At 55.2% G+C, this 23,724-nt stretch overlaps 1 protein-coding gene and 1 long non-coding RNA gene across 13 annotated transcripts in view; one reads left to right on the top strand and one right to left on the bottom strand.

Moving 5' to 3' along the window:
• Positions 1–23,724, bottom strand: part of PALD1 (phosphatase domain containing paladin 1) — a 96,095-nt gene that overhangs the window by 68,743 nt on the left and 3,628 nt on the right. For 8 of the 12 annotated variants that reach the window (XR_011495524.1, XM_070489459.1, XM_044756488.2 and 5 more), the window contains exon 1: positions 8,665–8,802. The exons of 2 other annotated variants lie outside the window; for them this stretch is intronic. The gene's annotated coding sequence lies outside the window, so the exon portion shown is untranslated. Of the gene's footprint in view, positions 1–8,664; positions 8,911–9,050; positions 9,175–23,724 lie in introns of those variants that run through there. 2 more of the 12 variants (XM_070489479.1, XM_014840311.3) reach the window with 2 other exon arrangements.
• LOC123280063 (uncharacterized) lies at positions 9,015–13,562 on the top strand. The gene is made up of 3 exons (XR_006518593.2): positions 9,015–9,485; positions 10,566–10,640; positions 13,150–13,562. It is a non-coding gene; the product is annotated as an uncharacterized lncRNA (long non-coding RNA).

The following is a 23,724-nucleotide window of genomic DNA, read 5'->3' as shown; positions in this document are numbered from 1 at the left end:
CAAAACTATGTAAGCCTATAACTAGGCACTTACATCTAGTTTTATATTTGTACATATATAAGTTATATTCTAATAAGGAAATTTAAATCAATAAGTGAAGCTTTTTTTTTTTTTGCTTTAAAAGGGAGTCCACAAAAAAACCACACACTGTGTGATTCCATTTATACGAAATGTTCAGAACAAGCAAATCCATGGAGACAGAAAGTGGATTAGTGGGCTGGGGTGGAAGGTAATGAGCAATGGGTACAGGGTATCTTCTGGGGTTGATGAAAATGTTGTAAAATTAGACTGCAGTGACAGATGTCCAACTCTGAATATACTAAAAGCTACTAAGTTGTACACTTTAAATGGGTCAATTGTACAGCATGTGAATTCTATCTCGATAAAGCTATTATTAAAAGGCGAAGTCAATATATTATCCAGGTTTGAGCAGCACTAAGCTGGAGAAATCAACAAACCCACCTCCTCATAGCGTCCCTCCCAGGCTCCCTCTCCTGCCCTCCCCCACACTGTCCCCAAAGGCTCAGTATGAAACCCTAGTCTATGATGAAACCCTAAGTCACAAGACAGGCCCCCCCCCACCCCCCAGTGCACAGTTGGCTGCCCTGTAACACTACAACACAGGATTCCTATCCCCTGGAACCTGCTTCATACAAGAGGATTAAGGCACTACTTTGAATTATTAAATTAGGAAAAACTTTAAAACACGGGAGATGCGGTTCATTTATACATCGATGGCATCATTCATACGTCAAGGCAAGAAGGATGACAACACAGACTCAGAGCCCCAGTAAGCCACTGGCCGGGTCAGGGCAGAGCCAGGAGCACGCGGACCTGAGCACAGCAGCCCCCTTCTCAGAGGCCACAGACAGCCCCACCCTCCACCCACACAAAGCCCGCTGTGCAGGACAGGCTTTCATTCGGGAGACCCAAAGCACACTGCCTAGAAGAGTGGGCCTCAGCCAGGAGCAACTCTGCTGCAACAAGAAGGGCGTCCTCAGGTCCACCTTGTGCAAATCAACGAGTCTGCCTCTCTCTGGGCCTATTACTTTCAGCGAAACTTCACAGAGGCAGGAGGAGGAAGCCCCTGTTGCCTGCCAGTGGCTGCGAGGTGGTGGTGAAGCACCCAGGGGGTGCACGTCCACCCAGATGCCGGCCACCAGCTTGCCTACCCCCAGGACAGCAGCTCCCTTTGGTTCCACTGCCTCCCTCCTCCCAAAACCTGCTCTAAACTGACCACCTCCAGGAGGCCTTCCTTCCCTGTCCCCAAAGCCTCGCTGAGCCCCAGGGCAGGGGAGATGGACAGCTGTGCCCACAGCCCAGGCCCCACCTCTCAGCCCTCAGCTGGACATAGCCCCCAGGGAATGTGCACAGAACTCCGATGGTGGTGCTGGGGACACTCCCCGGGACCGATGGCTAAGTGAAACAGCAAGGCCCAGGGCCACGGACACTGTGACCCCATCTACATCCCCAAATGGAAAGCCGCAAATTCGCCTAGAGGCACAGGAAAAAAGACCAAGGGACAGTCAGCAAAGGGGAAAGGGGAGTTTCACACTTCACTCGCTCTCTCTGAAGCTTCTACAGTCATGCGCCGCTTAATGACAGGGACAGGTTCTGAGAAATGCGTCGTTAGACGATTCCTTCCTTGTGTAAACATCACAGAGTGCACTTACACAAACCCAGATAGTATAGGCTTCTACACACCCAGGCCATATGGCGCTAATCGTACAGGACCACCGTGATACGTGGTCCGTCATTGACGGAAACGGCATATGGCGCATAACTGTGCTTGAATCTTTCACAAAGATAATTTGCTTTATACTACTTTTTAAATTGAAAACATTCTCAAAAGCTGGATAAGCACATCAACAGGAAATGCGAGCAGCAAGCTGTGGTCCCTCCACACTGGAATCCTACTGGGCAGTAGGAAAGGAATGCACTCCTGAAACAAGCCACAAGGTGGATGAGTGTCAAGAACACCACGTTGAGCCAAGAAGCCAGACACAGAAGAGGACCTACTATGTGAGCCCATTTATGTGAAATGCTGGAAGAAGCAATCCACAGTGACAGAAAGGAGGTAAGTGCACCTGGGACCGGGGTGGGAGTGGCAACAGACAGCACTGGAGCACGAGGAACCTCCTGGGTGACGAAAGTGTCTCAGACCGACTGGGGCGGCAGCTGCACATTTACCAACACTCGCCAGCTGCACCCTGAGGATGGGTGAATTTTAGGGTATGTATACCTCAATGAAACTTTCATGTGTGTGTGCGTGTGAGGAAGACTGTCACTGAGCTAACATCTGTGCCCATCTTCCTCTATTTTGTGTGGGGGACGCCGCCACAGCATGGCTTGATGAGCAGTGGATAGGTCCGTGCTGGGGATCCAAACCCACGAACCCTGAGCCACCAAGCAGAGGATGTGAACCTAACCATTACGCCACCAGGTCAGCCTCTGAAACTTTTTTTTAAAGTAAGGTAGAAGAGGGAAGGAGGAGTAACTGTTAATGGATGTCGGTTTCCCCTTGGGGTGACAAAGATGTTTGGGAACTTGACAGAGGCCATGGTTGTACAACACGGTCAATGTACTCAATGCCACTGAATTGTGTGCTTTAAAATGGGTTAATTTTATAAAAAATAAGTAACAAAAAAATAAAATGTTAATGTTATGTTAAGTGAATTTCACCTCGATAAAAAAAAAAATTTCTAAAGATTGGCACCTGAGCTAACAACTGTTGCCAATCTTTTTTTTTTTTTTTTTTTTTGCTGTTTTATCTCCCCAAATCCCCCCAGGTACATAGTTGTATATCTTAGCTGCAGGTCCTTCTAGTTTTGGCATGTGGGATGCCACCTCATGTCCGCGCCCAGGATCCAAACTGGCGAAACCCTGGGTCGCCGCAGCGGAGTGCGCAAACTTAACCACTCGGCAACGGGGCCAGCCCCCCCCCAAAAATTTTTAAGGTAGACGGGGAAAAATATATTAGGCCCATTTTGCAGCTGAGAAAACTGGATTCAGAGGCAGCAGTCAACTGCTAGTCTGGGGCTTATCCACCTCTGCCTGGGGCCGGGTCCAGAGCCCAGGAGAGGAGAGACCTGCTCTGCACCTCCCCCAAAGGCTCTGCAACTCTGGGGCCCCCTCTCCAGGGCAGCCCTTCTCTCTGGGGCATTTGGAAACCAGAGCTCCCCAGCAGGGCTTGGAGTGAGCTGGCTACGCGGCACCTGCACGAGACTCCCAAAGTCCGCGAGCGCCATCACCAGGCGGGGCGGCCATGGGGCAGGGGATGAGTACCCATCAAGACGGTGCTCAAACGAAGGCTGGAGCAGCACTGGGCAAGGATGCAGATCCAGGCTGGATGAGGTCTTCCAGGCCCTGCCAGCCAGGACCCTGGGCTCTGATGGAGGCTGACTCTGGGGAGTTGAGGGTCAGCAGGGACCCTCCAGGACCTCAGGGACCCCAGGAGGAAGGACTCAGTAACCACAGAGCAGCAGTCACACAGGACTTGTCCACCAGCCACTTTGTGCCCAGCAGGAGGGGGGTTAACTCCTTCATGGAGTCTACAGTTCCAGGAAAAGGAACAGAAAAGGGGAGAAGTTCCCTCTGTGCTTTCTAACTAGAATCTTCAAAACTCCCAAGTGTCCCTGTGCTCCACTCTGGGGAGGGCCCAGACAAAGGCCACACAGCCTGCAGACAGGCAGGGCCCGGCGCTCAGCAGGCTGCAGAGGCTGGCAAGGTCCAAGGTCATCTGAGGGTACCCACCTCTCCCCCTCTGCATGGCCCCAACCCAGCCTCCTGGCAGTGGGGCTGTTTCTCATGGGTGAGGGTGGGAAGCCCAGCCATGGACCCACAGCCCTCCCAGCACCACACCCTCCTCCTCCTGGAATTTCCGAAAGGCCTAGCTCCTTGGGAGCCCACAGGGTCAGCAGCAACACACCCAGTTCCCAGACGCTCCCTGCTGCCTGCCATGGGCACGTAGACAAGCCCAGATGCCCCATGTCCCTCTCATCAGAGTACCCCAGCCCGGGCCCACGCAGGGGCACCCCTCAGAGCTAAAGCCAGTCCACATGTCAGTTACAGGAAATATGTAAAACACCTTCTGAGGTCCAGGAATTCTACTGTTAGATGGAGAGGTTTCAAAGGCATCTGCTCATTCCCCAGGAGGGGGACCTATGAACCCAGGGGCATCTTAGCTAAGAGCAAAAACAGGCATGTTGATATGGGCATGGGAGCAGTCTGGAGCCCCAGCTCAAAAATGAGGAGCCCAGGGAGGGCTGGCAGGCCTTTATAAGAGGGTGGGGGAGTCTCTGGAGGATGGGGGGACAGCAAATGTGATTCCTAAAAGGAAAGCGAAGGCCCAGAATTCTGATGGGCCTCCAATTTCTGCAGCCTAACACGGAAACCTGGGCTGCCCCAGAGCCCAAGGAGGGAGGGACAGAAGGTCCCAGCATGCAAGCTCTTTCCTGACAGGCCGGAAGTGCTGAGCGTGGGTCCCCTCCCCAGATCCGAGGATCCGCTCATGTTTCCTAAACACACCAAGCTGCCACACCTCTGCACAGACTGCTCTTTCTGCTTGGGAAGCCTTCCCTCACCCCTGAAAACTCTTGGCCAACCTGCAAAGCCCAGCTGAAGCAGGCCCTCAGCCCCAGGAAGCCATTCCCTCCCTCCAGCTCCAACCATAGCTGCACAGACTGGGAAGGTCCCGGTGGGGTATGGTGTAATGTACACATGAGCCTCTCTCACCTGGCAGAGGCTGGCTCTCACTCACCTGCGGTCCCTTGCATCTCATACTGAACCCGGGGCCAGGAATGGCCAGGGACCCACATCAAGAGGCATCCTGGTGCCTTCCCACCAAGAGGCACTCTGCACGCACCCTGGCCTCTGGCCTCACGGGTCTCTCCCTCTGCTGGGAGAACATAATCATATTCAGCAGCACCTAACGTTGACTGAGCGTTTACTATGAGCCACACACTTCCCCAAGGGCTCTCCACGCACCACCTCCTTCCATCCTGGTGGCATTCGTATAAAGGAGTTTGCTGTCATTAACCCTGTTAGACAAAGCAATCAGGTACAGAGAGGTTAAGTGAGTTGCCCAGGGACACACAGCTAGTGAAGGACAGAGCTGAAATTCAGCCCCTAATGGTCTGGTTCCAGAGCCAGTGTTCATAATCACCAGAGGTCCATTAGGGGATGGGAAGATGGTCAAGGGGACAGTTATCAGGACAAGTTCTGAGTGGAAGAGGACCTCAGAGATTTTAAAGGCCAGTGCTCCCCAGGCCTTCTCTTTCCCCAGATCCCACTTAAAGACCTAGGAAGAACGGCAGGGCCTCCTCCCAGAGCCAGCCTGCTGCTCCCAGGCCCAGCCCCATGCTGAGCGCCAGTTACAGGCCTGGACCAAGGAGGCCCACAGCTGCCCACTGGGAGGCAGAGGCACGATTTGGGGCTATTCTTAGCAAACCACTGGCTCCCCTCCCAAAGCCCAGCAGGCGACAGGACCAAGCTTCCACACACCCTGCCTGTCATTTCCTGACCCCGTATATGGGGGTCCCACAGGGCCAAGGAGTGGCCAGTGGGTAGGGGGGTAAGGACAAAACCCTCTAGCTTTCAAAATGAGAGGTGCCTGCCCGCCCAGCCTTGCCAGGGGCAGGCACCTGGCTGCTGAGTCAGCTCTGGAGAGTCCTGGCCACAGGGGAGGGCTTGTCATCAAAGCCCCATTGAATGAGTACCACGTGCTTTCCACCAATGATCTCCCATTTAACCCCCACAACGTCCCCAAGGGCTAGGCGTTACTGCCCCATCTTAAGATGAAGAGTTTCATCTTAAAGATGAGTTTATTGAGACACTGAGCAACTTGCCCAGGGTCACACAGTGCATTAGTGTGAAGCTGTATCTAGTCTCTGGGCTAACTCCCAATCTCCAGGTTGGCCAGAGGAGAGGTGACCGTCACCAGAAGGTGGGGACCCCTTTCCCTGTGCAAGCCCAGGGTCTGGAGGAGGGGCAGTCCACAGCAGAGGACAACGGTCTCAGCAAAGACACAACAGCACATTCACTCTTTGCCCAGGGATTGTCCCTTCCCCGCCAGAACCCCTGAGGCCTGAGCTCCCTCCTGTGCCCTGGCCACTCAGTGGACTTGCCGCAGGAAGGAGACCCAGGCAAGATGAGACTCACAGTCTCAAGGAGCCCCTGCTGGGGCTTAAGGCATGTGCGCAGCCCTGTAACTTAGGGAGTGGGGAGGCCAAACGACTCTCAGAGGAAAGCAGAGGATACTGAGCCCTTCGGGGTGTTCAAACTCCATAGTGGGGGTCAAAAAATGAAGCCACACCACAGAGTGCCTGTATCACCACCAACCCAAACAGGACAAGTGCCAGGCACTGCTGCCACATGGGGTCACAGGGACAACTGGGAGCGTGTGCCTCAGACTACATCTCAGTACCCACCTCTGTCCATGCCCTGCCTCTGCTGCTGGGTGACTCATCAGATGTCCACATCTGCATCCCCAGGGAACCCACAGCCAACTCCACATCTGCCCAGGCACTCGAGCCACTTCTGTGTGGCTCTATGTCTTTAGTCCATGAATGTCAGCTCACATCCACATCTGTGACCCCGTAGGTCTGCCCGTATGTCTGCCCACGGACACGTCTGCCTGCTGTGTGGCTAAGTTCAAATCCCTGCAATGGTGTAGATCTGTCTATTTGTGTCTGTGGCCCAGGTGTGATCCATGTTTATGAGTTAACATTGTCTGCCCCCTGCATATGTCTGTGCCCCTGGGTTGCTTGCCCATCTCACTGTCCTCCTGTGTCTGTCTTCATGCACGTCTGTATCCGGTTCCTCTCTGCCTCTGCCCAAGTGGCCATATACCTAAGCACACACGTCTCAGCCTGCACCAGCATCCCCCTCCATGTCTGGGTGACCCCACTTGTTTGGAGGCAGGTGGATGCGTCCACCCAAATGCTCATAGTGCTGGCCAAGGGCTGTAGGGTGAGCTCAGCAACTCCCACTCTCAGAATAACACCCAAGGCCAAGGGCAAAGGCACACTGCCCCCCCTGCAGTGTTCCAGAAAAACAGAAACCTACCACAGATGATGGGGGTGGGAGCAGAGCCCCAGACACAGCAGGACCTCAGAGGTGAGGTCAGTGCTGCCCCAGGTACCACTCATCTCAAGCCAGTGCTGCCCAGCCCAGCCACATCCAACAACCCAAATCAACACCGCACAGCCAGCCAAGGGGAGAGCGCCTGTCTGCACTCACAGGAAACAGTGTCTGGCTAAGGGCCTCCAGCCTCATCCCCAGCGACAAAGGCTCTTCAGAAAGGAAGTGGGGACTTCCTCCCCACTGGCCTCTGATCCTTCTATAACGCTGGATCTAGACCCCAAACCTCAGGAGCTCTAGGGCTGGTGGGGAGCATCCTGCGCTCAGCCTGACCCCAGAAACCAAATGGGCTTCTACAGAAATCTACCAGCAGGAAAAACCACCTGGGAGTGGGGCTGGGGGCACACAGAGCAGCACAACCTCCTGATTGCTGATGCCTGTCCGGGGAGGTGCTGACAGGTTCTCACTACCAGCAGGGTAACAAGGAAGGATGGGTATGGAGCTGGACCATTTCAAAAAGATTTACATGGTTGCATGAGAACTGGATCCCAGATCCCCCAGCCTATGGCACTCATCTAGCAGTTATCAGGGTAGCCTCTTGGCATTTGCACCAATATTACTAACCCAGACTGGTATGGAAATCCTGCATCAGTGACCTTCCTCTGTGTTCACGTCTTGCCTTCTGCTATGGGGCTGAACCACCTGAGGGCAGGACACTCCAACTCCTCCCACCACTCCCCTTGGCCTCCGGCAGAGCCCAGCGCCTGGCATTTAAGAGGTGCTTGGTCACTGGGTCCAGGTTGACTCTGCACAGAAGCCAAGGAGTTGGTGCCTGGACCTTGGGCTGGCAGAGCAGTGTAGCGCCCAAGCTCCCTACAGACAGGAAGCTGTTCTTCCATCTCTGGCTCGCTGACTCTTCAAGAGATAAGAATACGTTCCAATCCTCCTGGCCACCTTAGAGTCTGCACAGCAGGTCTCCCACACACCACACTCTGCTTTCTGACAGGCCACTGCCCCTTCAGGAAAATCTCTGAAAATAAAAAGGGGGCTACCCCAAGAGACTTGGGTCCACAGACAGACAGGGCCAGACGGGGCCCAGAATCAAAGCTTGCACCCACCAGGACCTCTGGACTTCTCCCCGTTCCATGAGCCTCAAGCCCCCTAAAGATGAGCAGGGGGACCCCTGGGATCAGAAGACAGCTTCCCTCCCCCCACCTTACAGGAAGCCCGGCTCCTGGGCCATACCCCCAGGCCTAGCCGTGAAGAGTGGAGATGTCGCCAGCCCACGTCCACCCCAGCCCCGGTCAGCTAGAAACCTCGGGGGAGGGCGCAGCCCAGAGCCAAACATCCAGAACGATTCCATAACGGTTCACTGCTCCATTTGTGAGCTCCCACTTCTCTTCCACGCACCAACCCCGTGCGCATTTGGGTGGGGACGCAGGACCGCTCCTCTCCCGGGAGCCAGGGAGGCGTGAGCTCCGGGAGATGGGGAGAGGGTTGTCTGAGCAGCCTGGGGCTAGGAGTACCCAGAGGACTCCGGATCTATCCTCCCCTAGCCAGCCCCAGGTCCCTGCGCGTCGGTACCTGCCAGCCCGCGGCTCCGAGGGGCATCCGCGCTCCTGCTGCCGGCGCGCTGCGCCCACACTGCGGGCGCCGAGTCAGGCAGCGGCGGGGCGCGCCCGGCGCGGGCTCCGGCTCGCTCCTCCCAACGTCCCCAGCCCATCCATGGGCAGAGGCGGCTCCGGAGGCGGGCAGGCCGGGCGCAACGAGGCGAGGCCAACACAGCAGGAGCCCGCGTTCGCCGGCGGCGGGAGCTGCGCGCTCCAGCTCGAGCGCGCCGCCCTGCGCCCCCCACACCGAGGGGCGGACCCGGCCGAGCCGCCAATCGCCTCTCCCGCCGCCGCCCCGCCAGCCCGAGACCCGGCCCCGCCGCCGAGGGGCTGGGGGCTCGGATTTAAAGACACACTTACTCCAGCCGCGTCCCGATTGGCATCCCAAAGCCGCGGCTCCGGGGCAGAGGGGGGACGGCTGGCCCCACCCTCCAGGGCCCCGCTTCCTCCCTCCACCTTCCGCCGGGAGGAAAAGTTTGGGGCGGGGGAGACTGTCTGGAAAGCCAGTTCCCCTTCCCTTGTCATTAGCTCAGCTCGTTCTGGAAGATGCCCAAACCCTACATCTAGCCTCTCCGGCTGGAGAAAGGAGCAAACACTCTCGGCGCCACACCCCCGCCCAGACTACAACTCCCCGGGAGATCGGCGGGCCTGGCCTTCCTCTCCCTTCTCTGCTTTTCAAAGCCAGGCCGAGCCTCGGCGGGACCGAGATAAGCGTCTGGGCGCCGGGAAAAAAACCTCACTGTGCTGTGCAAGCTGAGCTAGGTGACTGACCTCTCTGGGCCTCAGCCACCCCAGGTAACAACGGGTGAACCCTTAAAGAACAGGCTGGCCGCTGGGTCTTGGGCTTCTCCCAAGTTCTGGACGCACAGGGAAACGCGCCCCTCAGCCCCCGGAGGCGACTGGGAGAGGGCGTGGCAGAAACTTCGAGAGGGGAGAGGTCCCTCTGCCCCCACCCCACAGCTCCCGGCGGTGACACGCACAATCCTCGCCCCCCACAGGGGCCTGCCCGGGCCTCCGGCGCAGCGCGGGGCTGGCACTGTGCGGCAGCCCACGCCCGCCCTCAGCTCGCTCGCCCCCGCGGGCCCCACGCGCGTTCCCTCTCCCGCCGCTGCTTCCTCTTGGGGAGATGGGCTTTGTCGTGGCCGGTGAGTCACTTCCTCCCTCTCTCCCCTCCGCACTCGGAAATCCTGCTTCCTCACCTGTCGCTACCTGCCTCGCCCCGAGTCAGGCTGCAGCGGAGTCAGCGGAGGCCTGGTCTCCCCAGGAGGAAGACAGAGGGGGCCTCCCCTCTGTCCAAGGTCGCGCCAGAAGGCGCTGGGCTGGGAAAGGGGCACGCAGGCCTCGCAGGCCCCCATCCCCACCGCAGGAGCCCTAAGAATAAATAAAGACAGAAAGAATGGCTGTCGTCTGTGGCGCTCTTTCCCGCCTCCAGCACCTAGGTCTCAGGTGCTTCGCGTGGATGATTTCAGGAGATCCGCGCTTGTATTATCCCTTTTCTAGTGGATGAGGAAACAAGCCAAGGAAGATGCACTCAGCTCCAGGCCTCCTCCTGCCCCACCCAAGGTGTATGAGGAGGAGGAGAGTAGAGAAAGTCCAGGAGTGACCTTGGGAAGCAGACCTGACCTTCAGAGTTCAGCAGAGCTAAGCTCAAATTGGCTCATGGTTTACTGGCTGTGTGATCTGGGACAAGTGACATAAGCTCTCTGATCCCCAAGTTCCTCTTCTATAAGATGGACTGTCCTCCTTCAAAGAGGTGTTGAGGAGCCAGGGAGCTGAGACAGGTGATGCCAGGTGTAGTATGTGACACATCCTGGGCACTGTTCCCTTCCTTCCTTTTCTCACCACAACCCCATAACCCATCTCACCCCCTGTCAGATTCCGGAAGTGATGCAACCCCCATCCTGAGGATGCTGCATCCCAAAAAAATGCCCCCTTTTGGCCAGGACTAAGGTAAGCATGCGCATGTGCACACACACATAGAGACACATACACAAACATGCATGCACATTCACACATATACACACACATACACACACACTGCTCCCCTTCCCTCACTGTCCAGCAAATGCTGGGGTCCAAGCCTGTCTGGCTCTCCAGACTGAGCCCCTAGAGGATGACACTTGACCTCTGACCTGTCTTTTGGTCCCAGCACAGTGCCCAGCACTTCATCATTCATTCATTCATATTCAACACGCCCACAGTAGGTGTTCTTGTTGAATCGAGCAGAAAAGCCCAGAACAGAGATGTCCTCAGGAGAGCCAGCCATCACAGCCCACCTGGCTCCGCCAGACAGCCTCAGGGCTGGCTGGTGGGCCCCAGGAGCAGAGGGCCAGGGTCTTGGAGGTGTCTAAGGGACGGGCCATAGACCGCATCCAGACCACAGTGCCCAGCCTCACCAGCCCACCCAGTCCTAGGCTCTGCCAAGTCCCCGCTTGGAGCAGCAAGTCCTGCATCCCTGGCTGCCTGCCGGCCCTGGGGCTGGAGGTCCTCTCCAACCACAAGGAAGCCCTCAGGACCAGGTTTGCCCCACCCTGGGCCTGGGAGAGGGACGGGGCTGGATACTGAGGAAGAAGGAAGGGACACGGAGCAGCCCAAGGTACACCCAAGAAAAGGCACTGTGCCCTCTCTCCCCAGCCCCGGGCAGGAGGGAAGAATCAGCAGGGCCAGTTCTCTCAGCCCAGGCTGCTGCAGAAGCTCCCTGAGAGGTCCAGAAGCTCAGAGCAGAAGCCCAAAAGTCCCCGAGAAAGAATTGATGGTCACAGAACAGGTCGCAGAACAGGTCGCAGAAACCAGAGGGCTCGGGACCCACTTAGCCAGCATCCCACCAGCACTACCGCCACCCCACATCCCACACGCACAGCACCCAAAACACCACCTTATTATCTGAAGAACGCCAGTGCCCATGGGTGGCCCCGTACAAACGTGCACTCGTGTGTGCGCACATATGTGCTTGTGTTGCTGGCGTGTGAACTCACGTTTGCAGGGATGTGAATAAGGATGTGCGTGTTTGTGTGTGTCCAGTGGGCATGCGTGTGGATATACAAGTGAGCATGTGAGTATATGTCTGTGTAGCGCACACACAAACAGTCCACCACAGTCCAAAACCAGGCCAGCTGCTGCTGCACGACTAGTGAGTAACCCCTTCCTCGGGGTCCTGGGGGCTCTCCTGTGGCCATCCACGGCTCCCTCCGCCCAAACAGGCAAGGTGCTGGTGCTCTGGGGAGAACTCCCAAGTTCAGCACCCCCCAGTTCCCTCGTGGGAACACTCAAGCCAAGAACTATCTCCCGACAGGCACAGATGACTCGCCAGAAGGCAGAGGAGCTGGGATCAACCCAGCAAACACGAGACTCGACAAAGGAAGAGAAACAGGCCCACTGCTCTGCTCTGCTCCTCACTCCCTCTGAGCCTGCCACAGGTTGGGGGACCCTGGGCCCGAGGAATGGACAAGATCAGGGCAGGGAGCTGGCCAGGTCTTGCACCCGTGGCCATGTGATTGCCAGGACCCATGACCTGCGTGGGCCCCAGGATGGCTGTCCTGGGCCTGCATCTTCCCCGAGCCCAGTTGTCTCTAGCCTCAGGTCTCACATGCCTGCTGCCTGGGTCCCAACACAGACCCGTCGCCATCTGCCCTGGCTGCCTTGGTGTCCTGCCGTGGCCATCTGCCCTTCCAGGCCCACTGCCCCATCTCCAGAATCCAGCATCCCTGGTTCATCAGGCCCCTTCTGTGTGTGGTCCAGGACCTAAAGACATAGGCTTTGAGCAGGCCAGACCTGCCTCGGCTCTAGCCTCAGCATCCTTACCACCGTGTGATTCCTACCTGAGAGTCACCACGCTTCTCTGAGTCTCGTTTCTCTCATTTGTAAAATGGTGCAAAGAGCAGTTCCTGCCTCCCAGGAATGTCTGGAGGATTAAAGGGGTGCCTGGCACTCAGCCAGAGCTCACTGACAGCAGCTATTGTTGTTACTATTGTTGCCACCGAGCTCTCACTCTGACCCAGCCCTTTACCTGCCAGGGCAGAGGTTCTTCAAGGCTGAGTTCAGGTCATACCTCCTCCAGGCAGTCCTATCTGCTCACAGGATCTCTGTCTGTCCTGGGCTCCTTCCCCTCACCTCTGTGCGGAGCCTGGGACCTGAGCACCCTGCCTGGCACAGAAATAACTGGTATGTTCAATAACCGGCATCATAATTATCGGCAGGATTATTAACTTTATTTGTTGTACCTTCTTTTGGGTCTAGGTCCACAGAGGACATCTCCCACTTCCCAAATTCACACGCTAGGTTCAAACTTTTTTGACAGAGATTCAAAGTAAGAAATAAATTTTATTCCAGGGCCACCAGCTACACAGAGACATGAATATGTGTGTGTTTCACAAAAAATGCTTAGCCTTACGGTCTGTGAGGCATTCTGATGCTTTCTTATCTGTCCTATCCTATTTGTTTCTGTTTTTGCTGATTGCAGCACGCAAAACTGATTTTACCTGTGACCTGCAATGTGAAAATGCTGTGCACAATGACGACGTCCCCAAGGGCAGGGGTACCTCCCCTCCCTCCCCAGCACCACTCAGTGCCTGACTGAAGAGTGTCCAGAAATTGTGAGAAGAGGGTGATTACGTCTCCAGAATATTCCTCAAATACTACAGGGAGAGTTCTCCATCAGAAGAAGAGAGAAAAGGGAGAAAGAATCCTGGCTCAATCATGCAACAAATATTTCAGTCAGTCAACAAACATTTACAGAGCTCCCTTCTACATCCCAAGCCCTGTTCTAGGCCCTGAGCAGTAAACGAGGCAGACAAGGTCCCGCCTTCATGGGGCTGACATTTCAGTGGAGTTGGGGTAGGGGACAACACAATAAACAAGTAAACAAAAGCAGGAGCAAGATCATTTCTGAGTGATTCATGCTATGAAGATAATAACACAACAGAATGGTAGAGGAAAAGGTATGTACGTTGGGGCTACCTTAGAAATGAAGGAGGTCTCTGAGACTCAGGTAACTCATCTAGAAAGGGGCGACGATGACACTTACCTGAGCAGGTGGCCATGGGGCTTAAACAGAGTGATGAATTCAAAGTATGCAGCACCATCTCGGCACACAGTGGCCTCTATCGTCACCCTTATTACACGGATAACTATGGTGGAAGCCAGGCCGCGGTAAGTTCCACAAAGTGTAAGATTGCCCTGGGTTCCAGAGGAGGCTGAGGGACAATGCTGACTACAACACAAGCCCAGGACCCACGCACGTATTGACTCGCCCCTCCCCGTTCTGCCCTCAGCTCCCTACTCCGACCCCACCCCACAATTCAGCCCAGCCCAGTTCGAGCTGTCCTCTCTAAAAGCTAGGGCCCTGAAGAGTTAACGTCCTTCTAGTGGGGTGTGCCAGCCCACACAGGGACAGACACCCCATGACCCCACCAGCACCCTTCACCACCTCACCAGCACGCCCGGCTGGTCAGACCCTGCCTGCCCAGGAAGGTGGGTTTGGAATCCCCCGGAAGACAGCAGGAGGGTAGGGAGCCGCCACCCTGGCCCCAGAGAATGCTGACGGGTCTAGGGCTGTCCAACGGGAGCAGAGGAGGCTCAGGGCCAGGACACTGTCTTCGGTCCCTGCAGGGCTGTTGGGGAGACAGTGACGACCCCTGTCTCAAGGAGAGCTGCTCAGGCATCTGAGCTCCACGCTCTTTAAGAATCTACCACACTCCTGACCCTGCGCTCAAGGCACAGAGATGAGCAAGACCTCACCCAGGTGTTCACACACCTGCAGGAGAGGCACACAAGTAAACTGATCATTTCAGAGACATATGTTTCCTGCAGGGAGGAGGAGGGACCAGGGTGCTGGGTGAGCACAGCACAGGGGGAGGCACTCAGCATGACCTTCCAGGTCAGCTCAGGGTGAAAGTGGATGTCCTGTCAGGGCTCTGCCAACTCTAGCAACATGTACAGTGATTTCTAGCTTTGGCATCCGACAGACTTGAGTTTTAACTCAGTTTCTGCCATTTAGTAGCTGTATGACCTCAGGCAAGTCTCTGAGCCTCTCTGAGCCTGTGTTTCCACATCTATAAAATGGGGATAGTCATGCCCACCTCGACAGGGTTTTGAGATTAAATGAACTAATAAATGTAAAGCCCTTAACAGACAGCTGTTCCAGAGGACGCTCAATACACAACAGTAGTTGTGGCTGCTATGATCATGAGAAGATGGCATCCTCCCTCTGCCCTCACCTCCTCCCTCCCTCCCAGCCAGCACGTTTAACGTGCCTCCTGAGAACGCGCCAAGAATCCCCTGCTCGTACTGCCTGTCAGAACGCTTCTCCCAGGGGCCTTCTGCTGGGTCTCACTGCCGAATCCCGGGCCCCGGACTCTGGGAATAATGGGGGGGGGGGGCAGGGGGTGGTCTGCCAAACCCTGCAGCAGGGAGCCCATCCATCCCTGAGTAAACAGGCTGTCACCCTCTCCTCCCACCCTCTCTCTCCTTGAAATAACCCAGATCTGTTGCCCAGTTGTCTCCAAGCAACACCACTCAGGCTCCCAAGGATGTCTCGCTCTGACAGAGCCATTTATGAAGATGCTGCAGGGGAGGTGGGGGCGGGGTGGGGTCAAGGGAGCTACAGAGGCCTGACATGGCAGCTTCCCAGGCCTTCACATCACGGGCTCCCGGTCCCCAGACACAGAGCTCCTGGATTGACCCTTCACCAGACCAGTGGGCAGCGGGGAGTGCTTGCTTACCAGAAACATTCCAGGAGAGGCCGCGGCCCCCCCAGACTTACAGGGAAGGTCCCATGAAGCCTGGGACACAGAAGAGCTGGCAAAGTGCCTTAGAAAGATCACTGGCCCCAGGCTCAGCCTCCTGAGTTCTAGTCTCAGTGCCAACACTCACTGGCTGTGTCATCTCAGCCAGGAAACCCACCCTCTTTGAGCTCGAAGAACCTTAGTGCTAGAAGATAGCTTCACTGATGGGTGGGAAAGGGATACTCTCATGCTTTTTGGCAGGATTGCTCCAAATGACAAATGCACACTCTGCCTCAGCAATTCCATTTCTAGGAATTTAGCCTAGAGATGTGCTCACACATGCACAAAGGGACAACTGCACACATTATTCATGGTTTGTGATGGTGAAAGATGGAAAACAACTGAAAAGTCTGTGGACAGAGAGATGATTGGCTAAACTGTGGAACATCCAGAAACTAGAAATACCATGCAGCTATTTTAAAACACGAGGCAGGGGGCCAGCCTGGAGGCGCAGCGGTTAAGTGCACACGTTACACTTCAGTGGCCCAGGGTTTGCTGGTTCGGATTCCTGGTGCGGACATGGCACTGCTTGGCAAGCCATGCTGTGGTAGCGCCCCACATATAAAGTAGAGGAAGATGGGCACGGATGTTAGCTCAGGGCCAGTCTTCCTCAGCGAAAAAGAGGAGGATTGGCAGCGGATGTTAGTTCAGGACTAATCTTCCTCAAAAAAAAAAATGAGGCAGATGTCTGTGCAGGGCTGGAAAATGATCGCTAGAGCGGGCGCAAAGTCCGGATATGGACATGGACAAGGACGGTCAGGGCAGCGTCGTTCAGGACAGCGGGTGCTGGAGCCACCTCAGCATCCATCCTAGGGGAGTGGATGAGTCATGTGATTCCAACCACAGAACCCTGCCCAACAGTTACACCCAACCATCAGCGCACACACAAAAACGCGGAGCAAGCTTGAAAACGGTCGCCTGGGATAAAAGTAGTAAACAGAGCTAGAGTAAACATATAAAACCATTGAGGAAAAGTCACAACACATATTCACAGAAAAACACCATTTTTTTTAAATGAGGATATGTCCACTATGTAAAAACATTTATCAAACACGCTACCACGGGTGCCTATGAGAAAGAAGAATTAGATGAAGGGAAAATAAAGAGAACACCGCAAAAGAAAGGCCTCACATATAAGGATGATAAAATAATGTGCTACGGACTAAGGAAAATCGTTTACCCAACCCTGCAGCGGAGGTAAGGAGGAAGGATGGGGGGGAGCCAGGAAAGGAAATTGCAGGACAGACTCTCTAGTATTCTAGCACTTCAGAAGCTGAAAAAGGGTGTCTATATATTATATACACACACTCACACACACCGCACATGGAAGGTCTCTGAAGGACAGGTAAACTGTCACTTTCATTGCCTCCAGGGACCTGGGCGGCTGGGGCCACAGATAGAAGGGAAACTTTTCACTGGATACCTTCTTGTCTGTTTGAATTTTGCTCCATACAGATGTGTTATTTTTTCTTTTTCTTTTCTTTTTTTTTTTTTTTGAAGACGATTAGCCCTGAGCTAACATTCGCTGCCGATCCTCCTCTTTTTGCCGAGGAAGACTGGCCCTGAGCTAACACCGTGCCCATCTTCCTCTACCTTATATGTGGGACGCCTGCCACAGCATGGCTTGATGAGCGGTACATAGATCTGAGCCCGGGATCCAAAATGGCAAACCCCAGCAGAACATGCGAACTTAATCACTGCGCCACCAGGTGGCCCCTGTGTTATCTATTTCTAAATAATAAAAAGAAAATTTAACTCATAGGCTTGTCTACACATGGTCAATCCCAGAAGGCTACAGAAGATGCTGGGAAGAGGGCTTAGTCCTCAAGGGCCCCGGGGCCGGGGAGGGAAGCGACCCACCTTCCCATCACCGTCCTTGTGCGCGGCTGGATTTCTCACCCCGTGCATCTATGACACATTCTAATAATTAAGTCTTTTTATTTTTAACATCTTATATATACACAAAAGTAGAGAATAGTAAAACTGATTCTATACACCCATCGTCTAGATGTGACAGTCATCGAGATCTTGCCACACTTCCTTCATCTACCGCTATCTTTTTCCTTCCTTTGGTTGTTCTTGCTGGAGTATTTTGAAGCAACCCCCAGACATCATACCACTTCACCCCTACCTACATCAGAATAGCATGGATGCAAGAAATGCAGTTTAAAGCAACAAAGTCTGAGAGCCCAGCCAGCGCCCCTGCCAGATCCGGAGGGATTCCTCATACAAACTTCTCCAGGGGGGCAGTCCCTGCCTCTGCTTGACTGTCCCAGAGATAAGGAACTCGTTGCCTGGCCCAGTCTCCTTCTTTGTCCTAATGACCTAGAGCTCAGCTTCTCAGAAGGGACAGACACCACCCCACCCTCCCTTTGCTGTCTTGGAGGCACCCAGCCGCGGCAGGGGCAGCTCGAAGCCACAGGGAAACAGCCCAGCTCATCGGAGTCCATTCCTCTGCAAAGCAAGCTCAGAAGCGTGACGGCATACAGGCACATTCACAGCAACAGCAGGCCTCTGGGGCTCTGGCTTGGAAGGCCCCCCAGGCACCCCCCAGGCCATCTGAGACAGGCATTCACTGTCCTGGCAGTCACGGGTCAAACTGGGGCCAGGACTGGACAGTTGCTCCCCAGCCTGCCTGTGTATACATTTGAATCGCCAGTGGGAGGGGGTGGACCACAGATTCCCAGGCTCCACTCCAGCCCCACTAAGCCAGAACCCCCAGGGCTGGAGCCTGGGAGAGCCCCCGGCTGGATCTAAGGCAGCAGTCGAATGTCTGGTGTTTGGGAGCCACAGGGCCAAGTGTCTCCAAGGGCCTCTTCCGGCTGCAACAGGCCAATCAACTTTTAGCTGCTGGCCCTTCTACCAAGATTCTGGCTGCCCCCACCCACCTGCAGCTGGCAGGGGCCCAGGTGAGGCCAACTCCTCTTCACTTAAGAGTGTGCCGGCCAAGGTTTCTTGGAGCACATACACCCCCACATCCAAGGTGCCTTCTGGGGCTAGAGGCAGTGGGTTCCGAGATGGCATCTTGCCCCCTCCCCTGCACGGTCTTCTCTCCTCAGGGGAGGGGGCAGCAAAGGAGCAAGGAGAGACCCTGAGCCTTTACTCTGCCACAGTTAATGGGCATTAACTCACTGAAACCTCATGCCCACCCCAGGAGACAGGAGTCACCTTATCCTCCTGGAGCAGATGAGGAAACTGAGGCTCAGGGACGTGAACCAACCTGCCCCAGGGCACAGCTGGTAAGGGACAGAGATGGGATTCACACCAGGCAGCCTGACTTCAAAGCTCACCTTTCCCTGCCCACAACACTTGGCTGCCCACGTGCTCCAGCAAGCGAGCGAGACAGCTGATGTCCCCTCTGGCCTGCCCTCAGAGCCTGGCCTGCAAGGCTCCGCTCGGGATCACTGGCGCCGCTCGGTCAGTGCATGTGCCACTTTACACTGCGCATGAGTTCCCATCCACTGGAAAGCAGAACCAAGGCAAGGTTAGCAGTGCCAGAGGTTAATCGGAGGAAATGCCTGTGGAAAACGAGGGGCCAGGGGGCAAGGGTGAGTGGTGAGGGCCTTCAGACCACACCTGTGCAAGGACGGGAGCAGAAAGGAGGGTTGGGAGGAAGGGCCCCAGGCTCAGCCAGTGGCCAGGAGCAGCCCAGGGAGATGGTGGCCTCTATGAAGGCAGCAGTGAATTCTGAGGTGCTGGCTCGGGACAGTCAGCTAATGCATCCTGAGGCAGGTTCCCTGGAAGGGAGCTCAGAGCAGCACACCTCAAGGCTGCCACCCCTGGCAGGACCCGTTGACTTGCCTGTCCCCTCCACCACTAGGCAACAGTGGGCAGGGGAATACACATTGTCATCTCTGTGTTCCAGCCCAGGGCATGGCATATACTAGGAGCTTAGTAAATGCTTGTATGACTGGCCAGGCCAAGCCCACAACCACTGCAGGGCAGCCACTTCCACTGGAAGAGGTGGTCCTGGGCAGAGGAAACAAGGAAGAAGTTCAGAAGCAAGCCCTGGGCACCTACTGTATGCCAAGCATGGAGCCAAGGTCCATAAAGTGCTTTTTGGGCTACAAGGGCTTTCTCAAAATTATCACATTGGCTCTTCTCCGCCAACCTGAGAAGTCGGTGCCGCTCCCACCTCCCAAGGTGCTGTGGCTCGGAGTGGTGCTATCACTCGTCCGAGGGCGGCCCCCCGACCTGAAGCCTACTGTGCTCTGTCCACTGCAGTACGGCCACAAGAAGTCCTGGGCAGGGGCCCCTCTGGGGGCACAGGGGAGGGGGCTCCACGCTCAGGCCCCGGAGCAGGGGAGCTTCCTTAAAAACCTTGCCCTATGCCCCTCACCTGCCTCTTCTGGGCAAGACAGTCAGGTCGTCCCTCTACGTGGGAGGAAACTGAGGCACCAGGCTGGAAGTCTCCCTAGGGAGACATCCCTGCAGAACCACGCTGGGCCTTCTCTTCACACGAATCTGACATCCACTTCCCAGTCACCCGCCTCAGTCCCCACACGGTCCTGTTCCCCTCCACCCTGGGACCACCAAAGCACATGGACCTCCTCCTGGGGGGGCGGACTGCCTTTCACATATTTGAGAAATTCCATCTCACACCCTTGCACCCAAACTTCTCCAGCTGAACACCCCGGGGCTTTCAAAGGCCGCTGGGAACCTCCAGGAGCAGAACAGGCCTTAATTGTTATTCTAGCTCCAGGCCCCCCGGGGGCTCTTTCCCAAGGGGGCCAAGATGATGGTTATGAAGCCCTTCTTTCTTTCTCCCACCACTCAGCACCCCTCTACCCCCCAGGAAGCTGGTCTCCTGGCTCTGACTTCACACCTAGCTGACATTTGACGTTTAGAAACTTGTGGACAAATCCCCTTCTGGGGCCCCCCACGCACTTCCCAGTCTGTCCCCCACCACTCCCCACTCCAATCTCTGAAGGGGGTGCAGTGCTGACCTGCTGTGGGCAGGAGTCAGTGAAGTGGTTAACATGCCCACTGTTCGGCAGGTGAAAGAGAGAGAAGCCAGGATGGGGCGGGGGAAGCTGGCAGTTGGAGGCCGAAGGAAGGAAATAAAGAGCCCAGAGCAGGGGGTCAGGAAAGCCCTGGGGGGGCAGGGTCTCAGAGGTGAGCATGCCCATCTCCCCTGAGGGGCCCGGGTTTCTCCCGTAAATTCCTGCCTTTTCTCACCAGATTGTTCCACATTCCCTCACTTCCTCTCACAGCTTCCCCAGGTCCCCCGGGGAGGGATGCCCCCACCTCCCCTCCCAAAGCCACTATTAAAAAAAGTCTCTCCCAGTCACTGTTGGAGATGAGGCAGAGGAATAAGTTCTGGCAATGGATGGTGGTGATGGTCGTGCAACAGTGTGAATGTAGTTACCCACTGAACTGTACACTTAAAAATGGTTAAAGTGGGGACGCACCGGCCCAGTGGCACATAGTGGTTAAGTTGCTGTGCTCTGCTTTGGTGGCCCAGGGTTCACAGGTTCGGATCCTGGGCGTGGATCTACATGCCGCTCACCATGCCATGCTGTGGCAGCGTCTCGTAGAGAAGAACTAGAATATACAACTGTGTACTGGGGCTTTGGGAAGGAGAAAAAGAGAAAAAGAAAAGGAAGATTGGCAACAGATGTTAGCTCGGGGCCAATCTTCCTCACCAGAAAGCAATTTAAAAAAAGGTTTAAAATGGTCAATTTTATGTTATGCATATTTTACCACAATTAAAAAAAGAAAAAGACAACCCACAGAATGAAGGAAATAATTGCCACACACACAAAAAATCCTCCCTAAGAAGTCCCAAGTGGGCCAAGGTCCAGCTCTAACTAGGAAGACCAGTGTGTGGGAGGTGGAGACCACACACAGCCCCATAGGGTGATCTTGGAAGTCCCACAGCCACCTCTCCCCTCCAGCCTCCAGAGCCGCAGCCCTGGAGCAAGGAACACCTGTCAGGTCAATGAAGGCCTGGAGACTCCCAGCCCCAAACCCAACTCAGAAAGTCAGAGCTGGAAGGTACCAGAGGCACAGAGAGGCAGTGCCTGGCCCCAGGTCACACAGCAAGTTAACCACCAAGCTGGGGCTTGAGGCCTGGTGAGCTGACTCAACCCTGAGCCTCCTCCAGAAGGGAAATACAGGCCAGTGGGGGTCTGTTCTCACCTGGACCATTTCTTCCTGCTGCACCCCATCCCGCCTGGAGACCCCCCCAGATCCAAGGAGCCCCTCAGGTTTCCTCTTTCCCCAAGGGCTCTGCACTCCACCTTTGCAGCCCTGGGTGGCAGTGTGTCACGGAAGGGGTCCGGCTTCAGAATCAGACAGGCCTGCCGAGTCCCGACTCCACTCCTGTAAATACATCTCTTAGGCTAGGCCCGTCATCTGTAAAACAGGCAGAACAACACCTGACCGGTGGGGCTCTTTTAAGGATTACAGCAAGGGACATAACACCTAGGGAGGACCTGAAATGCAGAAGATGCTCAAAAGATATTCTCTCTCTCCTCTTCCCTTCCGGGGACCCTTCTGCCTAGCATAAGCTGCTGTGCACAAAGTGTCAGCAGTGTCACCCCTCAGCCGCTGATTGCCTGGGTAATCTGGGGTAAGTCCATTCCCTTCTCTGGGGCTGTCTCCCCACCTGTAAAATGAAAGGGGAGAACTAGCTGATCCCCCACCAGCATACACAGCATACCTAAAAGCACAGACATGCTTTGTAGGGCATTCCATGTACAATAATGTGCCTAGCGGCATTATTCAGACCAGCCAAAAACTTGAAAACAACTGAAATGCCCATCAAGAGAAGAATGGATAGATAGAGTATGGCATCGTCTCACAGGGGAATTCTCCCCAGCAACTAAAGTGAACAAGCTACCCCTACACGCAACACCACGGGTGAACGTCACGGACTCGGCGAGTGAAAGAAGCCGGATGCAAACGAGAGTGGAGAGTAAGATTCCATCAAGTAGACGAAGTCCCAAGACAGGCAAACCTAGCCTAGGATGACCGAGGTCAGAAGAGTGGGCACCTCCAGGTGAAGGGCGACCCTGAGTGGGAGGGAGCTGGCAATGTTCTGTATCTTGATCTGGGGAGAGGTTACACTGACATGTGCACCTGCGAAAATTCACCAGGTTTGACTTTAAGATCAGTGCACCTTGCGGTACTATTTTCCTCATCCCCTTCGCCCTCTATGTTCCAGCCTAACTTCTTTCAGTCCCTCAAACTGACCAACTGTGGTCCCTCCTCAGGGCCGTTGCGCTTGCTGGTCCCTCTTCCTAGAATGTTCTTCCTTCCTTCCACTTAGGTCTTCATGCAGATGTCGCCTCCTTGCAGAGGCCTTCCCTGCCACCCCCACCTGCAGCAGCCACTCCCTTCCTTCCTCTCTCTTTCTCCCTCTCTCTCTCTCTCTGCCCCCCTCGCTGTTGCATCACCTGCTGGAATTCTCAGCACAGCGCCCATCGTTATCTGATATCTTCCGTGGCCCATTGGCTTGTTTCTTTATCGTCTTTCTCCCCCTCCTAGGATGTCAGCTCCATGAGAGCAGGAACGTTTCTATCTGGGTTCAAATCTTGGCTCCACCTAGAGCAATGCTGGCACACAGTAGGTACTAAATAAGTATTTGTGTGATGAACAGGCCGTCTCTAGAGCAGGTCAGATTATGTCTCACAACTTTACTCTCTTCCAGGTGGTGAGAGGGAATTCACTTTTTATTTTTTCACTCACCCCACGAACAGGCAAGAGAGGCCTACTATGTGCTGGGCACAACCTGAACTCTTGGGGGCTCACTGTGGGGTAGTGGAGAAAGGCCTGTGCCAGACCTTCCTAGTGGAGTGTGAGGAACAGGCAAAAGTGTCATGTGGAGGCCGGCCCGGTGGCGCAGTGATTAAGTGTGCACGTTCTGCTTCGGTGGCCCAGGGTTTGCCAGTTCGGATCCTGGGTGCAGACATGGCACCGCTTGTCAAGCCATGCTGCGGGTAGGCATCCTACATATAAAGTAGAGGAAGATGGACACGGATGTTAGCTCAGGGCCAGTCTTCCTCAGCAAAAAGAGGAGGATTGGCACTAGTTAGCTCAGGGCTAATCTCGCTCAAAAAAAAAAAAAAGCATCATGTGCCCAGGGCTGGGGAATGCCCAGGAGTGAGCAACTGGCTCAGCCTCCAGTTCCCAAGCAGGCAGACTGTGGTGGGCTCCTGGTGTGGCCATGGCTGTCCAAGCCAGCTGAACTCCTGGGCAGCAGGAGGGCCTGTGTCTTGGCAGGAAGCCATCCTCCTCTAAAAAGCCAG

The sequence above is a fragment of the Equus asinus genome, chromosome 2 (genome assembly GCF_041296235.1).
Source record: "Equus asinus isolate D_3611 breed Donkey chromosome 2, EquAss-T2T_v2, whole genome shotgun sequence".
NCBI lineage: Eukaryota > Metazoa > Chordata > Mammalia > Perissodactyla > Equidae > Equus > Equus asinus.
The sequence above is the reverse complement of the archived record's forward strand: the minus strand, read 5'-3'. Positions and strand labels throughout refer to the sequence as shown.